This window comes from Panthera onca, chromosome F1, assembly GCF_046562875.1.
Source record: "Panthera onca isolate mPanOnc1 chromosome F1, mPanOnc1 haplotype 2, whole genome shotgun sequence".
Taxonomy (NCBI): domain Eukaryota; kingdom Metazoa; phylum Chordata; class Mammalia; order Carnivora; family Felidae; genus Panthera; species Panthera onca.
Genome location: NC_138355.1, coordinates 55732661 through 55754880, shown reverse-complemented (window position 1 = coordinate 55754880; position 22220 = coordinate 55732661). Strand labels below are relative to the sequence as shown.

The window sequence follows — 22220 nt, the reverse complement described above, 5'->3', positions numbered from 1 at the left end:
TGACAGTGATGGAATCACCACCAAAGTCTGTGTTTTAGTTAAGGTATAGGTTTGGCTGCTGTCTATATTATAGAGACCTATAATAATAACATGCTAAAAGATGACAGACATTTTAGATCTTATATAAAAGTCTAATCTTGTATGAGGAACCAGCAAGATTTCAAGGACCCACAATTCTTCTATTTTCTTGTTCTACCATTCTTAAGGTGTCCTTGCAAGCCCTGTCCAAGATGGAAATGGTAAAAAGGGAGGGCATGCCTCTTCCTTTAAGACAGTAGTTTCCAAGATCAGGGTTGACATTAGAATCACTGAGGGGAGGGTTTAACACCTGAGATTTTCACTCAGTTGATCTAAGGTCAAGACATTGTTTTTTTTGTTTGATCGTTTGTTTTTAAACAAATGCTTTACTTGCTTCTTCAGCCCGTTGGCAGGGATTCCTGCTCTAGGGTTATGGAGATAACCAAACACACACACCTGGCACTGGACAGATGAGATTGGCAGCAGTTTAGAAGTTATGTATACTCATAGCCTGAGTGAGATGGATACTACATGGCACATGGGGCCACTTAGGAACAAGAGTGAACAACCAGGGAAGGTAGGGAGCAGGCTCTGTAGTATCAAGAGGACAGTGTATCTCCTGTCCCAGTGAGAGGATGTCATTGTCTGGTTTGAATAATTTTGTGGCTCAGGAGGGTACTGAAACCCACTATTTAGGGATGAGCGGGAACTGTGCCTGCTCAAGAAAGAGTATTATTTAGCTAGGGCACTTTCTCCATGGGGGCAGAATGGGAAGGGGGAGCATGGTTAGACCATTTTAGGCCCTCCCAGTTTCCAGATGTCAAAATAACACATAACGTTGAGCCTTGGTTTTAGACCTTACACCATGACAGTCCATGATGGGTTTTCCAGGTTGGCTGGCAGTCCACAGAAGTACTTATTTATTAAGTTACTTGATTTTTTCTCTTTACTCAGTATGTAACCTTTTACCCACTTGTGCTTTATTTTCAGTGCTACTGTACCCAGAAGCCATACTTCTTTCTTCTTTTTCCTTTTCTGCATGATTAAATGCTACTTTCCTTCCAGGTTCAGCTAACAGGACTTTCTTCCCCTGTGAAATCTTTCCAGGCTACTCCAGGAATTGTGCTTTAAATCCTTCTATCTACGCTTCTTTTGAATTATTTGATAATCACCATCACAGGAAATTGTGTTATTTCTTACACTGTTTTAATTATACAAGTTATTTAATTCCTTTGTAGTATTCCATTTTTCATGTTTATTTTGACTACTTAATTTGATCAGAAATATCTAAAAGATATACACAGTATCTTGTGCTTAGTTTTGTCTTTATGGCACTTTGCATTGGCGTTTCATAGAGTAGGTGAGTATATGCATTTGATATACATATGCAAATACATATCCACAAATACACCCATAACAAATACAGTTAACTGGTATATTTAATGTACACAACTTTTGGGATGTAATTAAAATGCAGTTTTATTTTGGTCTCTTGCTCTCCAGTGAAATTGTATTCAGCCATCCATTTTTTCCCTTGCCACTAAATAAAACCGTGGTAGACTTCAGAGCTTTAATGACCAATACTAAATAACAGAAAATCTTAAAATTATTTTTATTCACAGAACATTCTCAAATTTGAAACAAAACAAAACAAAACAAAACTAGAGGGGCACCTGGGTGGCTTAATTGGTTAAGCTTCTAACTCCAGCTCAAGTCATGATCATGCACTGAGTACACAAAGCCTGCTTTGGATTCTGTCTCTCTCTGTCTCTTTCTGCCCCTCTCCCGCTCACATTCTCTATCTCTCAAAATAAGTAAATAATAAAAAACAATTTTAAAAAGAAAAAAAAACCACTAGAGTTTCCTATCCAGTGTATTAACCATCTTCAATTTCCATTTAAGTATGACAGATCTTCCTTGTGGCCCAGTCAGTATTTGCAATAAGCTGGTTACCAACCTGGGGAAAGATGAAGAGCTGATTGGCTTCCTCTTTCTTTTTCTCTGGCTACCAAACCTTTGTCCACCATCATTGTCTCTCATTTCCTATCTCTACTAAAGAAACCAATTTTGAGAACTCTTGCATTTGGGTTAAGACTCTATAGGTCTCTTTCTATACATGTTAGTTGTTTCCTATTTTACTTTACTAAATTTCATGGTAAATTTCCCTTTATAATTTTTTTATTACTTAATTTACTTATGTCTTCATTTCCCCCAAGATATTCTTAGAACTCTGTTTTGAAAGTTTTATTCATTTTCTCAGAAAAGCATGGTCTTTTTTCAGCTTAAAAAGCTTATCTTTCTTCCTTCCCAGTGGATGGTCTAGAAAAGTGATATTTTCTTTCTTCTTTTTATATGTCTAGTCTATCAAATTTTCTCATGATTTTATCATTGGATTTCTCCCATAGCATCTGAAGATCAAAGTGCTTCCTCTTACATATCTAGTGTTTTCTTTTTTATATATACTATATACCTTGCCTTCTTTCTCACATTTTTGCCAATACCATGTGTTCTTGTTTTTTGAATGAGCGCCAGAACTTCTCTGCTCTTTGTTCCTCTGTCTAGGGCCCCTTCTTCACTGTAGGGGGCCAGTTCTTTCTTCCTGGCCATCTTTCCTTTGGCTCCCCACAAGCAGCACCCTTCCCTCCAAGAGGCCATTCTATAGGATCACTAGTATTAGTGTTATGGTTCCACGAGCCAATTCTTCCCTTTGTTTTTCAGCATGGAATTCTCTATTAAGTCTATTCAATTTCAGAAAGTTCTTTTCTATTCTCAGCGTGTAAAACCATCACTTTTTCTTCTACTTGTCCCAAGTTATATGGTCATTTCCCCTTGCTCAGCAGATAAATTGCCATTTCTCTTCTCATGCTAAATAAAATTTATCATCAGTTCTATTATTCATCAATTTTCTATTTCATATTATGTCTATGGTTTGGGACTCTTTGAACTTGAGGCTATCGTACTTACTCTTCTGTGGTTAAGAGTTTCTAAGTATTTCATTTCTTCTGCTGCCTTACAAAACTTCTCTTTTATTTGGCACATCAGGCAGAATGCATTATATTTTTCCATCCAAACAGTCAGTAATCACTTTGTTATTCTCTATTATCTTGGCAGTATATCACTGTTTCTCTTTCCATAACACAGATATTATATTTTAGTGAAGGTAAATCTATATGGATATCATTTTCTCACACACGGTCTTCATGACTTTTGTGTATAATTTTTAGATATCTTAGACCTATTAAAACATAGATGGATTACCATTTTATACAACAGTCAAGTTTAACAGGTAATTATTGCATTTTGTTCTTTTAATCTCAGGACACATTAACTTCTGTAATTCAATTTTCTTTTAAAGTCTTCTCTCCATATTTTTTTTTCTTTGAATTTTTAGTTCTTCATATCTCCTAGATTATTTTCATTCAATTAGTCTATACTCTACAGATGCAAAAAGAAATATTTTAACATGACTATACATAGCATTTTACAAAATGTTGAGATTAGAAAGATGCAAAGAAATAGTCTTTGCTCTCAAGAAAATCACAATACAGAAGGGAAAGCATATATTTAAGCCAATAGTTAAATTCCAGTGTGATACGCACAGTGACAAAATTATATAAGTGGACAGAAGAGAGAATTATTGACACTGAAGATATCAGAGAATGCTTCACAGAGGGAGGCAGGTGACCCTCAATGGCACTGTTAAAGAAATAGATCATCACACAGACAAGGAGAGAAGAGATTTCTGACAGATGGAATGGCATATGCAAAGTCTTGAGGTAAGGGGCAGCGAGGTCTGTGCTGGCTGCAAAGTAGCATTGACTGGGTAGGTAGGTGTGGGTTGGGGCATTGACGGGGTAGGTAGGTATGGGTGAGCTGTGAGAGATGGGAATAGAAAGGCAGATGTGTGGAGGTCATGAAACTGTCTTCACTATTCACACTCTAGGAGTAGGGTAAACTTTATTTCTGTATGTGGGAAGAAATTATTAAAGGCAAAGAAGAAGGGAAATGATTTAGTCAGATAAGGCTGATTTGGTCACAGCAGAGGATGTACTTGATGGTAGCAACACAGAAGTCAGCAAGGCAAGTTATGAAGCTACTGTGTAGGAGACAAACATGAAGGGGTGGGACAATAGCGATGGTGATGGTGATGGAAAGGAATAGGCTTGTTTCTGACTGGACACGGACCCCAGAAGGAGAAGAGAGTCCAGGACAGTGGCAGATTTCTGGCTCTGAATGAGGTACTAATCAGGCAGGTAACCCTGGCGAAAGAGTAGTACACCTTATTCATTCTTTGTACCGTAAACAGCGTTCTATCAGAAAGCCTGACCTCTTCAACTTCCTGTCATCACTTTCTGTTTTGTAGCTTAATACAGTATTTTCTTTGTAAGAAACACATCCCACTGAGGTAGCCAGGAATCTCAGGACAGCTGCAAGTGGTGGATGCCAGAAGTGCAGTAGCTACAATTTACATCATGCTACAGCTCATAAAGTGACTTCTGGATGTAGATTCCTTATGCAAGGACTGACCCACAGAATCAAAGTTTTGTTGACCTAGGGAGACCCTAATCTGTGATATTTTTGCTTCCAAAGTTGAACAGTGCTATTTTATACTGAGGAATTTTATTGACATTCTAGGTAAATAATTTTCCTAAGCATGTTGTGAGGGTTAAGTTGCCTATCCCAGCAATATTCCAACAAACCAGTTTGCTGGTGGAACTCATACACAAATGCACCCAAATACTTTTCCACATTAAAAATACTCAAATATAATCTGAAAAAAGGTAGAATATGAGTCACTGTCTCCTGGAAGAGCCCAATAATATTCAGATTTAGTTGGGATGCTCCATGTGTCCACACTCATAGCTCATAATTTTCTCCTTCCTTTTCCCCTCAGTAAATCCCATGGGTATTGTCTCTTCTAGATACTGGAAGTACTTTTACTGATCTGCCAAAGTTCTTGGATGTTTCAAATGTTCTTCTAGTGCATTCCAGTGTTTTGTTTTCAGACTTTCTTTTCTCCTTGGTAGACTTACCCCCATCCCCAAGTTCCCCAAGAACATCCCCAAGAAAGATGGCTATCTTTCTCCTCTTTCCTTTGGTGTGCTCAAAACACTCAGCTGGAATGGAATCCCTACCACACACTTGTCACCAATGCACAAAGTAGATCTGCTTCCTTTTGCTGTATAATTATTATTTCCATTCTTGATATACTTCTTAAGGCTTCACTTGTAACAACACTTCCCTAACAGTGTTTACATCTGTCAGTCAGCATAAAGTACCTCCCTTTCCTCTAGTGGGACTAAAGAATATTTAATTTTCCTTCAGTGTTCCTAAGAGTATCGTTCTTGCTCACAGTACTTATTAGTTGCCTCCATTCCTCCACCTAATCCCACCCCCGCCTCAACCACATACACCTCTGTGGACTCCAGATGCACCTTTTCCCCCTGTATGCTTCATCTGTTCCCAATGTGATCCAGATGCCTTGTATTTCCTTCCAGGGAAAAGCAGGATCTTTATAAGCCATCCCCCGTGAGTCATCTTTCTGTCTTTGTGCCCAAGTTTGTTGTATTTTTCCCCCCTGTGCCACGGTGCATATGGCTCTTCTCCTTCCCAGCACAGACGTATAATACCGTCACCTTCTGTTCTCTTATTCCTGCTCTTCTACGTGCTCCTGGTATACCTTTTCACCTCATGTGCTGCTCGGCTGTGTCATCTTTTCTCATTGCCAGCATCTATTAATATTTCTTGCTTTAGGAGGGCAGGTTGCTTCTCCTGCTTTAGGAGAGCAAGAGATGTTTCTGTTTCTCCTAGTTTAGGTATACCTGACTTTATACTATTGCATACGTGTAGATTTTACTCTCCGGCACTGCAGTGTTTCCCCTGATCTTCCTCGTCCCAGTAGAAATATGTAGTGTTGTGCCTTTCTTTTGAAACAGACTCTAGGGAGGTGCCTGGGTGGCTCAGTCGGTTGAGCATCATGGTCATGATCTCGTGGTCTGTGAGTTTGAGCCCCGTGTCGGGCTCTGTGCTGACAGCTCAGAGCCTGGAGCCCGCTTTGGATTCTGTGTCTCCCTCTCTCTCTGCCCCTCCCCTGCTCAAGCTCTGTCTCTCTCTCTCTCTGTCAAAAATAAACATTAAAAAAAAATTTTTTTAAATAAAAACAGACAGACTCTGGGTTCATCATTTGCCTTTTCATTTATATTCATTATTACATCAGGTAAACACTTGTTCAGTTTGTTAAGAGCAAGGCCTAGTGTGAGTTCTATGCTCATCAAAATGAAGAAGACCTAGTTAATGTGCTGTTTTGTACAATATAATCTCATTCCTAAGATTTTGGAGAAAGCAAATTTCTTATACAAAATTGTTTTTGTGTCTGTCAGAACACACAAACAGGGTTCTGTATGTCTACAATTTACATAAATTATATAGCTATTCCTCATTATACACGAGTTATTTTCTTTTCTTTTTTATAGAGTTTATTTATTTTGAGAGAGAGAGAGAGAGAGAGAGAGAGAGAGAGAGAGAGAAAACAGGGGAGGGGCAGAGGGAAAGAGAGACAGAGAATCCCAAGCAGACTCTGTGCAGGTGGCACAGAGCCCAAGGTGGGGCTCAATCTAGTGAACCATGAGATCACGATTTGAGCCAAAACCAAGAGCTGGACTCTTAACCAACTGAGCCACCCAGGCACCCCTCTAACTTTTTCTTGAAGGACCTCTATTTCGTAGAGCCAAGTCGTCTTCTCTCCCTGTGTTCCACAATGACCCAGGTTGTCAATTTCATAAATTCAGTTTGCTTACTCATCAGTGTGACACAGCAATGCTGTAGCAATACACACTCTCCTTTGTGTTCCACATATTTACTTGGTCTTCTCGGTGTCTTGCTTAGAATTTTCCCTTAGGTAGCCACAATGTATACATTTCATCCTCTACGGTATGTGTTATTCATCATTGACTCCACAGAAATTATAAAATACAAACTATGTTCATTAACTTTTATCTCCCAGTCAGGTCTTCTGTCTACATGTTCAGTTCATAGTAATTCTCCTTGGGAACATTGTAACTTTTCTCCCCTGGCACAGAAAATATCTCTACAAACAGTGGTCATCATGGTCTTTTGTGCTGGAAGAGGTATTGTTTTTCTTCTTAAATATTAAGTCTTTAAGGAACCTTGCTCCTGCATCAGTTTCATCCGTTCATGTAGCTTTCAGCTAAGTAAAAACACGAAACACCTAAATTATCCTCTTTCTGTCCAGTGCTTACTTGTCCTTTGTTCCTCAGGGCTTGGGAATTTCAGTGTTCTTCTATTTGAATGCTAAGCTAGTACACTGTTAATTTTTAAAGTATTCATTCATTCTCCAAATATTTATAGTGCACATGTGTGTGCCAGGCAATCTTCTAGGTCCGATAATATGGAAGTGAACATAAACTCCTGCCTTCATAAACCTTACATCTTAAATAGGAAGACAGAAGACAACTGAATGAATAAGCAAAATGCAGTTTACTGTATTAAGAGGCATTCAATGATTGTTGGAAAAACAATACACCAGGGAATTGTGATAAGAAATGTATATGTGGGTACTGTTGTGTGTATTGCAGGGGGATAGGATTTTGCACTTTTACTAGGCACCTAGAGAAGGTCTCAGTTGGAGGGTGAGGGAGTGAGCCATTGATATCTGAGTGAGGAATATTCCAGGTGACAGGAACAGGAATTTAAAGGCTCTAACCTGGGAGTATGCACTGGTGTCAATGGGATACTGGGAGGAAGTCGCAGTACAGTTAGTGAGGAAGACGGAGGAGGTAAGTAAGGTTAGAGAGAAGATGGGTTCAGGCTGGGCAGGGCCTTGTAGGCATTTTACATTTCATGAAGTCCATACTGGAGGTCTCTTCATAAATGCAAACTTTATTCCTCGTGGACCTCACGACCATTACTGTTCCTGCCTCCCCTCCCCCCCCTTTCTAGGGGCTGCTGACTTTTCTCCAATGGGCTAAAGGACTTTCCCCTAAGGGCTCCCTCCCTTCACTTTCTCCTCTCTTCTCCTTTTCCTTTTCCTGTTTCGTCTTTCACAATTGATCTCAACAAATATGGTATCTTATACTTATTTACAAACCTTTTCCTTCTATCTATGATAACCCCAGGGTATCAAGTTTTCTAAGGACATCGCATTTTTTATTCATTCTCAGGTCAAACAAGAACATGCACACTCAAATGTTTGCTGCAGGCATGGCAAGAGTGGAACTTCAGGACCATTTTCTGATTTCCAGCTGTTTCCTTTCTTACTTGGCTTTAGGTGCATGACATAAATCAGACTCTCTCCTTGTGAACTGTCGGTCCATTTCTTCCATTCTTTTTTGAAAGTTTGCTTCCCGGAGAAACACAACTTTTGTTCACTCTTCTCATGAGTTACCCCTGAGACCACCCCAGGCAGCGTATCTTTGCTTGCTTACTGCCTTCACTTTGTCTTTGCTTCTCTTCGGCACCCTCCTCACCTCAGGGACACTACAGATGGTTTACGTCTAACTTTGTGTACACATCCTCAATTGTTGTTTGTTGGTTTTTCTGTTAGCCCTCTAGTGGAGTACAAGGGGGTTGCAGAACCCTCGATTTACAGCTAGAAACGATTCCATGTAGTACAACATTGCTTGACACATGAAGAGGCAGGGCTTTCCTCTTTGCCGCACATACATAAAGGTGGAGTGCACAGCCGCATAGTTGGGCTGCCATTTGCTTGAGGTGTTATTTCTTCCTCTCTGGAAAAGGAACAGTGATGTGAACTTTTGGGTCACCCTAGGTGCGTTGTTACATTGTCTTTCCCATTTTCTACTTCCTAAATGGTATTCAGAATCCCATTTTCTCTGTGAAAACTTTCTGAATAACCCCAGGCAACCCTTCATTCTTTCTCCCTGCTCTGAGTTATTTTATACTTCATGGTTGATACTGCTTATTTTGACATTCACCAACAATGTCTAATACGTGCATATTTATTTACACATATATTTATATTTACTTATATTTCTTGTTCCTTCCATTAGGTTGTTAGGTCCTAAGGGCAGAGTAACCCTCTCTCTCTCTCACTCTCTGTCTCTCAAAATCTATTCTGGGGCACCTGGGTGGCTCAGTCGGTTAAGCGTCTGACTTCGGCTCAGGTCATGACCTCACAGTCTGTGAGTTCGAGCCCCACGTCGGGCTCTGTGCTGACAGCTCAGAGCCTGGAGCCTGCTTCAGATTCTGTGTCTCCCTCTCTCTCTCTGCCCCTCCCCCACTCGCACTCTGTCTCAGTCTCTCTCTCTCGAGAATAAGTAAACATTAAAAAAAAATCTATTTCTTTCTCCTTTGTATGCACAACACAAAGTGATGATTTTTCTTTTTTTCTAAGTTTATTTATTTCTGAGATAGAGATAGAGAAGATAGATAGAACCAACGGGAGAGAGGCAGAGAGAGGGGGACAGAAGATCCAAAGTGGGTTCCTTACTAACAGCGGAGAGTCTAATGGGGGGTTTGAACTCTTGAACCACAAGATCATATGACCTGAGCTGAAGACTTAACCAATTGAGCCACCCAGGTGCCCCAAGCAATGATTTTCTTAAAGTGCTCAATAGTAAATTTTAAAAATGTCCACAGAACATGATCTTTTTATTCAAGTTCTCTATTTATTGCCCTAACATTGGAACTACTGATGTGTCATCTTAACGCCCCATTCTTCATGGACTCCTGTCTCCTAGTTTTTTTGGGAAGGGTATTCATCACTATAGACCCAGGAAAATCAACTTTGATCACTTATTTCATTTTCTGTGTATTTTACTTTTCTTGAAATCTTCCCCATGCAGTTGTTTTTCTTCATAATCAGAGTAAAACAACTTGTTTCTTCATCGTTCTTCCTTTCTCTGAGTTATCTTCTTCTATACCATGATACACATACAAGGATAGCTTTTGTAGTTCATGTACCTTGATTTTCTGCAAACTTCAACTTAATAATTGCTCCCCCTTAACAAAAAAAGTGGTTCTTATTCAAGAACATTTTACAAATCTAATGCAAAAGTGATATACATTTCTTGTGAACAATTTGAAAAAATTACCCATTAAAATAGTCTGGAATACAATTTCCTGAAGTTAATTATGTGTGTCTGTCTTGTGTGTGTGTGTGTGTGTGTGTGTGTGTGTGTGTGTGTGTGTGTATGTAGTCTACTTCTCTTCATAAATGTATAAAATACATCCTGTCTTATTCTTTTTAAATTTTTTTTAATGTTTATTAATTTTTGAGAGAGAGAGAGAGGGAGAGAGAAAATGAATGAGTGGGGGAGGGGCAGAGAGAGAGAGACAGACAGACAGAATCTGAAGCAGACTCCAGGCTCTGAGCTGTCAGCACAGAGCCCGATGCAGGGCTAGAACTCACGAACCAGGAGACCATGACCTGAGCTGAAGTCGGATGCTTAACCCACTGAATTACCCAGGTGCCCCTACATCCTGTCTTATAAGTCATTTTCCCCATGGCATTAAACTGCCTTCTACTCTAACATATTTACATTGTTTTTCATATTACTAAAACAATGATTATTTATTGGATAAGATATAAATAAGAAAAAGAAAATAAAAATTGCTTATAACCAACTACTCAGGATAAACACTGTTCATGTTTTCATCTATGTAGCATATAGTGAACGGTATTACGTGTCATAATATATTTTCCAATACTAATTTTTAACATATTAGGACACGTTAGAACAATGTTTTTCCCTATGTATATTGAGTGATTTGTTTGATCAAATTAGATTATTAAATATATTAGTTCCCAATGCTTTTTTCTTACAACTCTGCAATTAGCTTCACTTTAGAAATATTTTGATTTATAGTCCTGTTTTTATTTTTTTAATCTTGATAAATTCCTATCCTAAATTGAACTGCTAGGCTATGATATACGTTGCTAAATTGTCTTCCATATAACATGCATCCATTTACATGTGAATTGGGGTTAGAGTATATGTGAGTGCTCATTTACATGATATCTTGATATTACAGTTTTACCATGATTTTGTTTTAGTTTTTCTTTTCCTTTTTTTCTTTTCTAAATTAAAAGGCATAATGAGCTATCATATTATTTTGTAACTTTATATTTCCTGAAATAATAATGAAATATAAAAATTTTAAAAGGGTAGTGGGCTTTTATATTTCTTCTTTTTGGGGACTGCTTATTCTCATTGATTAGGATATTTTTTTCTTATTTATTTTGGAGTAATCTCTTTATAGCAAAGTTGGTAACTGTCATATAGGTTGTAAATGGTCTTCCTGGTTTATTTTAAATTTACCTTTTATATTTCTCATAGTGATTTCTGATATGTACATACTTTAGCTAATTTACAGATTTATTTTGATATGTGTATTCAGGAAGGCTATTCTATACTTCAGACTCGGTAAACATTCACTTTTTTTTTTTTTAATTGCAGTGAATTGGGTATATGATGTGAGGTAAGCAAGGTTTTCCTTTTCTTGAAATGATACAAACTGCATTTTCTACTATTATTCCTATTATTCTATATATTATTCTTCACAGATTTGAAATTTATTTTGTAAAATACATGCACGAAATAATTCTTTCAGGTTTACAGCCAGGTCTTACAGCCTCACTCTTTTTTCTCTTTGTCTATTTATTTATTTTGCTTATATAATGTAATTCACCTTTCTTCATTTGATTCCTGGGTAAGTTCATTTTTCCAGAATCAAGATGTTGGTGTGTTACGCTTTCAGCATCTGTGTAGGAAAATCCTCCCTTCCCTGCCCTCCCGCCCCACCCTCGCCATCCCATCCTTAAATTACAGAAGGCCATTGTCCCATCTCACTTTTGCCCATCTCCTGACTTTCTACCATGGTAATCTAGTAAAGACCTCCGAGTTCTGTGTGACTTTATTATTTCACCTCCCATCCCTTCCTTTCCCCCCACAATGCCAAACAATTGTTCATGAATTCATTTTGCACCAACTGCATCACTTGCCCACACTCTTTGTAAACCCCCGAAACCATTATTTTGGCTTCCGGCAAATCACAACTTACTCTGGCGCTGTGTGGCCGAGTACCTGGCCGCTTAGTCTCTTGCCCGGCGTCTTCGAGTCCCGCGCGCTCGGCTCGTCCAGCGACTCCTGCGTGTTCCGGTTCCTGCCGTGTTCCGATTCCGTGTCGTGCAGTCTCTTCCAGCTCCGCGTGCGCTGTGTGCTGTCGCGTGTATCTTCGTGGTAACGGGGCGTTCTCATTTGGGGCAGTACAAGGGTCGTACTTTTCCCTGCAGCTGAGTTATTCCCTTTGTGCCTCACCTATTTTTAACTCTTTTAATGTACTCCAAGGTTATCTTTAAAGCCCTTTCTGTATCTCAGCTCCTTCACGTTCCTTCTACCTCCACCCGGTGTACGTCAATCGTGTTCTTGTTCTTCGGGCCCAGGTCGTTCACCGGATTTACGGCAGCTACTTTTTGTCTCTCTTCAGGTGAGTCTGCTTTTGTTCTTCACACTCTTCTAAGGATGTTTTTGCTTTTTTATCCAGGTGTCCTTATTTTCTGTCTCACCTTTTGATAAATGATTTGTTTTCACCTTTACTTTTTTTTTTTCTCGCTTAGTTTTTCTCCGTATTGTGAAGTCTCTTGCATTTCACATAGCGATTTTCTTTTTATCCAGTCTCTTGTCACCTTTGTGTCTGAAGAGCATTATGTCTTGTTTAATCTTTCATGTTATTGCAGCTGAGCTAAATCACCTTTGCTTTTCATAAATGATCCATTCTCCCTTTTAAACCACAGTAAGTACTTTTATATATATTTACTTTTTAAAGTGATGGTCCATCTGATTTTTTTTTTTGTACCTAATATTCTTTTATTTTGCTTCAACTTGTTTTATAAGTCTGTCACTCTCCGCATTCCTCAATTACTTGTGGATTCTGTATTTTTCTCTTTTAAATTCTGAAAACATACTGGCTTTCTAATAGATTCAGAGTGTATTATTTTTTTACTCCTTAAATCCTAAATTGCTTTATTAATTAAAAATAATTTATTCAAATGGAGACTTACAGAATACCTATTTATTTATCCACATGCCGAGAACAAAGAGGGATACACAAGAAGTGTTGGGGGAATATTAATCTGGTCTATATGAGCCAGGGAAGACTTTAGAGAGGGTAAGAATTTGAGCAAGATTTAAAGGATTGATAGGTTTTGGGTGGTTTAACAAGAGGAAAGGTTGCCAAACACCACAATTTTTCTTTTATGGTTTAGACAACAATTCACAGTTTTGGAGACAGACCAAACTAAAGTGATTCAAAGACAGTCAGGCACTAACAATCACCAGCATATCAGTTCCATTTATTTTCAGTGAGAAGATAGAGAAAAAGGATACAGGAAAAAATGAACTGAAAAATGACCTTTAAAACCATTAACATGAGGGTAATCCCTTTAAAGGATTACAGCCATATGTCTCAGGTGGTTAGAGAGCTACAACCTTTCTCTTGTCACCACTTTTCTTACTTTCTGAATCCTTGTTGCCTTGTTTCCCCTTTTTATCTATTATGCTACATTCATCATCGACCAATCTGTAAATCAGTGAATACTGTTCAGAAAAATGCCATGTGCTGTGGGAGATAGAAAAAGGACTGCTTTCAAGGAGCTTTTAGTCTCATACAGAAGCAAATAATTAAACTTACGATTTTGAATAAGTTTAGAACATAAAATGAAATGATAAAATATTGATGAAGCTGTAAGGCTGTATGAATTCAGAAAATACAAAAAAAAAAAAACCACCAAAATTCAGAAAATAACTGGTGGTGGAATTAATCAACAAAGTTGTTATGTAGATACAAAAATGTAGCTGGACCTTGAGAGGTATAGGTAAGTAGAACAGAGCAGGAGAAAATTCTAAGGATATTAATATCTAAAGATAATTACATATCTTAGCTCATGAAGTCAGTGATGAGCATGACATATACATCCTTTAACTTGTTAATTTATCTAACCATCAAATAATGAGCATGTTTTACATGCCCAGTTTTCTTTTCAGCTCTGAAATGTGATATAGTGATGAATAAGATAGACAATGTCTTTGCACAAATGAGGTTTAGATGCTCTGGAGAGGCTCTACTCAATAAAGAAAAGAACAAGTGAGCAGAGAAGCTGATATTCATTCAATAGCAGAAGTGCTATGAAGAACTTAAATAGAATAATGTGATAGGGAGAGAGTGAGGAAGGAATATAATTAGTTGGGTAATCGGGAGCTGCCTCCAAATGATGAGAACACAGCCACATGAAAATGTAGACAACATATTCCAGAGAGTGGGAGAAACACTTAGATAGAGCTTAAGGCATGAATGTGATTGGATTTGTTGTAAGAATGGAAAGAGTCATGGTTGAGGTAGAAGGTGGTAGGAAATAAGATATGAGAGGTAGATGTGCACAGACCATACAGGGCTATTCTGGCCATGAAAAGTGTCTTTGGTCATTGAATGCACCCCTTTGTGAATTGTTTGTTCAAACTTATGCCCATTGTTTTTGATAAGTGTGGTTTTCTTTTTTTTAAATTATTTAAAAGTTTATTTTATTATTTATTGAGAGAGAGAGCAAGAGAGGGGCAGAGAGGGAGAGAGAGAATCCTAAACAGGCTCTGTGTCATCAGAATGGAGCCCCACATGGAGCTTGAACCCACAAACCTTGAGAGCATGACCTGAACTGAAATCAAGAGTCAGATGCTTAACTGACTGAGCCATACAGGCACCCATTGTTTTCTTATTATTATCCTGCTTGAAGTTTATATAACTTCTTAAATTTTAGGCTGGATAGATGCCTTTCATCAGTTTTATAAAAATCTTCAAGCAAAACATCTTTTTTAAAAAAACATTTACTTATTTTGAGAGACAGAGAGAAATAGAATGTAAGCTGGGGAGGGGCAGAGAAAGAGGGAAACAGAGAATCCCAAGCAGGCTCCATGCTGTCAGCACAGAGCCCAATGTGGAGCTTGAACTCATGAACCCTGATATCATAACCTGAGCCAAAATCAAGAGTTGGACGCTTAATTGAGTGAGCCAAACAGGCACCCCCAAATTATCTTTTAATATTGCTTTTGTCTACATCTTTCCTCTTCTTCTGGACCTCCCATTACATATGTGTTAGGCCTCAGCACCCTGTTCATATGCTTCTTAAATCATTTCCTATGTTTTGTACCCTGTTATTTCTTTGTGCTTTGATCTGTTTCTATCAAATTTTTTATCTAGTTGACTAGCTCTAATTCTTTCTGCTGTTTTATTTATTGAGGATTTTTTTAGGTGTGTAATTTCTATTTGATATTAAATAGTTGTTTTAAAGTTTCTTTGCTTGAATGTATTATATGGTTATTTTAAAGTCCTTGTCTGTCTACTTCAATATCTGGACTACTTGTGGGTCTACATATATATGGTCTGTTTATTTTTTTAATTCATGATCATAATCCTACTTCTTGGTATGCTTGGTTTTTGTAAATTAAATGATGGATATGGTATATTGACAATTTTAGAATCTTCAGGAAACTCTGTTTTGGCCTGGAGAGGATTTGATTGTTTTCTGTCAGGGAAATAGAAGACAGACAGATCATGTTTAGTGAAGTCAAATCCCTTTTGAGTTTGCCTTATTCTTAGAGTTCAGTTTACTATAGGTCTTAACTGACCTGAGATGTCTATCATGGGATGTCTATCGTGGCCCTTGTTCATTAATGACTCTTGAACTCTATATCCAGTACGAGGAAATTGCTGATGTTTCTGTTTGGCTTTTTGACTTCTTAAAGTTGCTTTCTATTTTGTTGGTTGGGAGAAAGATCTGGACTATGGGTATAGATTTTGAATCATTGACATAGATATGTTAACTGAGGGTTGCCTGGGTGGCTCAGTCAGTTAAGCATCTGACTTCAGCCTAGGTCATGATCTCGCTGTTCTTGAGTTTGAGCCCCACATCGGGCTCTGTGCTGATAGCTCAGATCCTGGAGCCTCTTTTGAATTCCATGTCTCCCTTTTTCTCTGCCCCTTCCCCACTCCTGCTGTCTCTCTATCAAAAAAAAAAAAAACAACCCAAAAAACAAAAAAGGTTAAGTGAAAGCATGCAGAAAGAGAAGAGTGTTTTTGGACAAATGTGGAAGGATTAAGATGGAAAAGTAAAGAGAGACAGAACTTTGAGGAACACCAACAATGCACACATGACTACTGTAGGACTAAGAAGCAAAATACAGTAAGAAGAGGTAAGAGGAGAAGCCAAGAGTGGAGTTTAGTGGAAGCCGAAGACAGAATTTCATGAAAATGTTCTCAAGTTTCCAAAGACTGAGATATCCAAGAGCCTGGGAACTGTGAAGGGTAAACAAACAAAAGAACTGTGGAGGGTTTATTCACTCTGTTTTGCCAGCTAACAAGTAAGTCTACCACAATTTCAAGGTACTGATAGAAGCCATGAGACTCTTGAGTCAGAATACAAAGGACTATATTGTCTGTGACTGAAAAGACGCCATGAACTTTGCATTTGCATCTGCTCTCATGTCTTCCAAGTTCCGCGAGGCAGTGAAGAGCGGACCCAGGTGATGCTGCACACACCGTGAGTGTACATGACAGATATGGACCTTGACCCCAGTCTTTTAACATGTACCATGAGCAAAATTACCCAAATTTTCCTGGGAGGGAGATATTATCTCCACTATACTGGGTAGCAAATAACATGCTTACTTCTAAGAAGACATGGTATATAGAAATCTTTGGAAAGATATTCCACAACAAAAAGCTATCAGTGTCTCTGTTCTCAAGATGTGCAAAAATATGAGAAATTCCTAGAACACTGTCTCCTATAAAAGGGAGAGACAAAAATAGTTACCAACAAAACTAATATTTATTTATGTATCTTGTGCTATTATTTATCTCATTTACTTATGAAAACAACTCTTAGGTACTTTCCCTTTTTGTCTTCGTTTTACATATAAAAGTGGATACTGATGAACTTGTCCTAAGTCCCATAGCTAGCAAGTGGCAAAGCCGTATCAACTTGAATACTCTTTGAAGTCCTACTGTGTCCTGACACACGGTCTATGCAAAAAGGGTGTAAACCACATTCATTGGCTATAGTAACATCATGGTCACTGGTGACTTCACTGAATGTCATTTCAGTGGAGTTCCAGGGACAGAATACAGATTAGAGCAAATTGCAGAGTGATTGGGGGCAGGTATAAATGGAGGTAATGTACACAAAAACTTATTTGAGATGTTTGATTGCAAAGAGAGAGTAGAAACAAAGGACTCAAGAAAGGATTTTTTTTTTTTTTTTTTTTTTTTTTTAATTCTGAGAGTTGTTTGCTTGGCTATGCAGGGGAAGGAATTTAAAAAGGAAAAATATAACATGGGAGATGGAAGGGGCAATTGACAATATTTCAAGAAAGAAGGTCAAAGAAGATGAGGTCCAGTGTGACACATGGAGAGATAGGAGAGCCAGCTCCTCTTCCATTAGAACAAGAGGATTTTGCAGCTGTGCTGAGGTTGAAGTACCTATTTGATGGCTTCTCTTTGATCTGTGAGGTGGAAGGTAAGGTCATCTGCTGAGTTTAAAATACAGGTGACTGAAGAAAGCGGTTTGATTTTGAGGATGGAGTAGCCCTCTGTGAAGAACAGGCGAGAGAGTCTACAAGGAGTAGCATGTGAGTTTCTTTAGTGGTACTCAGGTGCTGTGCTGCGGAGATGGACAGACTGGGCAGCTGGGTGGATCATGGTTGAGATTTGCCAGGACAAGGGAAATAGGGGAAATGAGGATACTGGGGAAAAAAAAAAGTGTGATTGATGTGGTGGGCCATGAAACCTAAGCTGGACAGGAAAAGAAGTGAGGTCAGTGGGAAATTGAGAAAGCAGGAGAAATAAGGAGAAGGCAGAGGGGTGGCCAGTGAACTTAAAATCCTCATAAGTAAGCATTATATGGTAAAGTAATTGAGTGAATAAGCTGGAATAAATAGAGTGTTGGAGTTCTGTTTTTTAAAATGAAGTTTTGCTTGGGGCGCCTGGATGGCTCAGTTCACGATCTCATGGTTTGTGAGTTCGAGACCCGCATGGGCTGGCTGCCGTCAGTGTGGAGCCTGCTTTGGATCCTCTGTCCTCCTTTCTCTCTGCCCCTCCCCCCCCAAAATTAAATAAACATTAAAAAATGAAGTTATGTTTCATTTGCCATCAAAAACCATAACCTCTGCTTTTTTTCCACCCTGTCAAGAATTTTATGATCATAGACAGGAAAACTTGAGAATTAAGACCATGAACGTTTTTTTTTTTTTTTCACTGATCAAATGTTGAAGTGGGCAGTTTCTATGGCAGACACAGATAAAATACTTTGTGATGTTGCCAGGAAGAAAGACTCAGCCAGGACAGAGCACCTAAATTATAGGAAGCTCTCTGTCAGAGGAAATAAGGTGTCCAGGGCAAAGAAAATGTACGTTCTCACATTGTTAAAGCACTAGTGTACACAGCTATGAAACACCTGGCACGAGACGTGGGTATGGTGAAGAGCAACCCAGTGAACGTGGGGGTGCAGATATCTTTTCACGGTTCGATTTTGTTTCCTCATGTATATACTCAGAAGTAAAATTGTCGGGTCGTGCTGTAGTTGTATTTTAATTTTTGAATAATTTTGATTTCCATAATGTTTACCAATTTATATTCTGACCAACAGTGCACTGGGTTCCTTTTTCTCCATATCCTCACCAGAATTTGTTACTGCTTTTTTAAAATTTATTTTTACGTTTTTGTTTGTTTTATAATAGCCATTCTAACAGGCATGAGGTGATATCTCACTGGGGGAAGTGGTCAAAGGGTACAAACTTTCAGTTACAAGATGAGTAAGTTCTGGGGATCTAGTGGTGACTATAGTTAATACCATTATACCATGTATGTAAATGTTACTGAGATCAGATCTTAAAAATTTCACCACACAAAAAAAATTGCAATTATGTGAGGTGGTGGATATGTTAACCAGCCTTGCTGTGGTAAGCATTTTGTAATGTATACATATATCAAATCATTACATTGTATACATGAAACTTACACAATGTTACACAATGTTGTGTGTTAATTATATCTCAAACAGCTGGGAAAAAATGAAGCACATCTGTTCTCAGCATCACCCTGAGATCTAATGTTGATACTGGTAGTTCTGATAGAAGTGAGGTTTGTTTTCATTTGCCCTTCACCTCTCCTTCTGTGTTTTACCCCCAGTTCTTGATAACCTTTCTCTTCTTAGGTATCCAGGGCACCTGAACTCCAACCCATGGCTGCATTAGCTGCAACACAACTGGCGGGGGCGGGGGGCGGGCGGTAATTTTCAGACTTTGCAGCATGTGATTATATGGTGAAAACTTCCTCTTGAAATTTACTCTTTTCTTGTAATTTCTTTCACTTGTTACAGTTTTTCTCCATTTTAAACAGTCCTTTCCACCTCCTGAATGACCTTCTCTTTCTCCTTCTCTTTCTCTTATGTATTGATGTGCTCAAAGTCTTGATTATTATCTTTACAGAAGACATCGCTAATTGCTTATCAATGTCTATTATATTCTTGTATGCTAGTTGCATGTCAGTTTTTCTTTTCCTCTTAGTAGAAAACCCTGGTTTTAATCGAATTCATTGTTCAACAGCTTAAAAAGCATTTGTTCTAGTCTCTCAGGCTGCAGGATGGGATCACATGACTGGAGTGTCCAATCATCCCAGTCTGCCTGGGACTGCTGGGTTTTCTGTTTTGGGAGACATTCAATAATTAGACTGGGAAAATCACAGGCAAACCTGGGTTAACTGGTCATCTCACATCTGACTTGTTTCTAGTCAATAGTATGTGAAGGAAATGTCATGTGGGATATAGCTTTCTCTTTAAAAGACAGTGGGCCAGCTCTCTTTCTCTTTCTGCCTGATGAGATTATTAGTGCTCCAAAAACCATCTTGGAATTTGATTAGGCCTTCAGGAAGTAGAGCAGAAAACTTAGGTGCTTGAATTCCTGATGATGCTGTGGAGTCACCCACTTATTATACTGCTTCAAATACTCTAGATTTTTTTTTTTTTTTTTTTTTTTTTGGTGAACATAATTGCAGGTATATGGCCCTCTTCCCTTCCCTTCCCTTCCCTTCCCTTCTTTCCTTTCCCTTTCTTTCCCTTCCCCTCCCCTCCTCTTCCCTTCTTCTGTATTTCTAAGGCAGAAAGATAACATCTTTCACTTTATGGGCATAATATCATTGTTTGGTCTTACCTGGAGTTCTAGATCCATGTGGGTAGCTTTATTGGCCAGCTCTATTTAGATGATCTATGTGCCAAATCAAAACTTATCATCATCTTGTGAAAGTACGCTTCTCCACTGCATTCCTTATCACGGTACATAGACAGATCTTCATGTTGTACTAGACAAAAGTCAGGTAGTCATTCTTGAATTTCTCTCACATCCAGTTGATGGCCAGGCTCTTTTAATTACATATCTAGAGTCTGACCTTTCTACTCCAACCAAATGTGTGTTGGTTTAGGTCCTCATTATGTTTTTCCTGGGTCATTAAACTGTCTCAAATATTTATAAAATACTACACTCTATTGATAGTTATGCTAGAGTTATCTTTTTAGAATGCAACTCTGACTCTGTGCCTCCCCAGTATTAAAACCCTCGCTATTGCCTTCAAGAAGTAATATTAAGTTAATAGTTAAGTCTATAATGTGTGTCGGAGCCAGCCTGCCCTACCTCTGCCACATCCTGTTGTGCCTTTTATTACATGCGTGTGCCAGTGTTTACTTGTACGAGATAGACACACTGATCTAAATATGCCAGATGTGCCCTTACTGCAGGGCCATTGCACATGCAACTTCTTTTACCTGGAACATCCTTCTCTCAACTGTGATCAAATGCTGAAAGAGAGGTTCCCAAATTTTCTTGGTTCATGACGTCTTTAGTGCCTCAGTAATATTTACTTAGCACCCACTGATGTCAATACATATTTATTTCCCAGCAACTCAGCAACCATTTTAAGAAGTATTACACTTAAAGTGAAAGAAGAAAATGTTATATTTCTTTCTTAACCATGGTTACTTATTAGTGGGATGTGTGCATCTGTTGGGTACTGCACAATATCTCAAGTCTTACAATTGGATTGGATCTTGCCACCTTCATTTCTTATTCTACATTGATTTTTGCATGTCAGTAGTTTTTTTCATCCAGAAACTGCAGCTCTACAAAGACTCATCATTAAAAGGAATAGAGTTTGATCTAATGTTAAAATTGTGAACTATTTTGAGGTGCTATTTCATGTGCTATCTGACATTCTTGTGTTTCCTTAGAAATTTAGAAACATTCTGTGGGTCTCCAGTGGATTTACTATAGTACCCCAGGTATAGTACAGTATAGGGGTATAGTACCCCAGTACTTTGGCCCATAGTTTGGGAACATGATGCTGAAAGACTGGCATTGAAAATAGTACCACAGGAGTTGATTTTTTTTTTTTTTTACTTTTAAATTTATTTATTTGTTTTTATTTAGAGAGAGAGGATCTTAGGCAGGTTTCACATCCAGCCCAGAGCCTGATGTGGGGCTTGATCCCAAGAACTTGGGATCATGACCTAAGCTAAAATCAAGACTAGGACACTGAACTTATTGAGCCACCCAGGCACCCCATCACTGAGTTTATTCTTTCACTTAAAAATGTAGCAGTTGTTCTGCTCAAGAAGTCGTAATTGTTAAGTCACTACGAACTCAGAGTCGGTAAGTCTAACATTTTAATTTTAGATTTCACTTTCAGAATTTCTGCATTAAATGGTATTTGAATTTAAACTATGGGCTGGATATATCAGATGAGTGAGGAAGGCTAAAAACTAAAAAAATAAGCAATGGGGAGTTTTCCTTATCTAGCTCTAGCGAGGCAGTGGACATTGAAGTGTAAGGCCCAGATTGCCCCTTCAGGTTAGAAGCCTTCATTCACCAGCTGTCGGTAGTACTTATGGCTGCTAGATCCTGGGAATTACATTTGGTCAAAATGAGCTGCCTTGCGTAAGGTCATGGGGTCTCCGTGTGGTCAGCCCACATCTGATGACTGCTCAGTGAAATGGTGCAAAGGTCCAGGTCCCTTGCCTAATTTTGGGACACCTCTGAGGATCCATCTTTGCTCTGGAACTGTCGAAGGGATAGACTTATGCTTCTGTTGAATTGCATCATAGTTCAATCTTTCCCCTCTACCTAATC

General features: G+C 38.6%; 1 long non-coding RNA gene across 2 annotated transcripts in view; it reads right to left on the bottom strand.

Moving 5' to 3' along the window:
- Positions 1–12153, bottom strand: part of LOC144614871 (uncharacterized) — a 32313-nt gene extending 20160 nt beyond the window's left edge. For both annotated transcript variants that reach the window (XR_013553119.2, XR_013553118.2), the window contains exon 1: positions 12061–12153. This is a non-coding gene — a long non-coding RNA (uncharacterized LOC144614871). The remainder of the gene's footprint in view (positions 1–12060) is intronic.
- Between the last annotated feature and the right edge of the window lie 10067 nt (positions 12154–22220).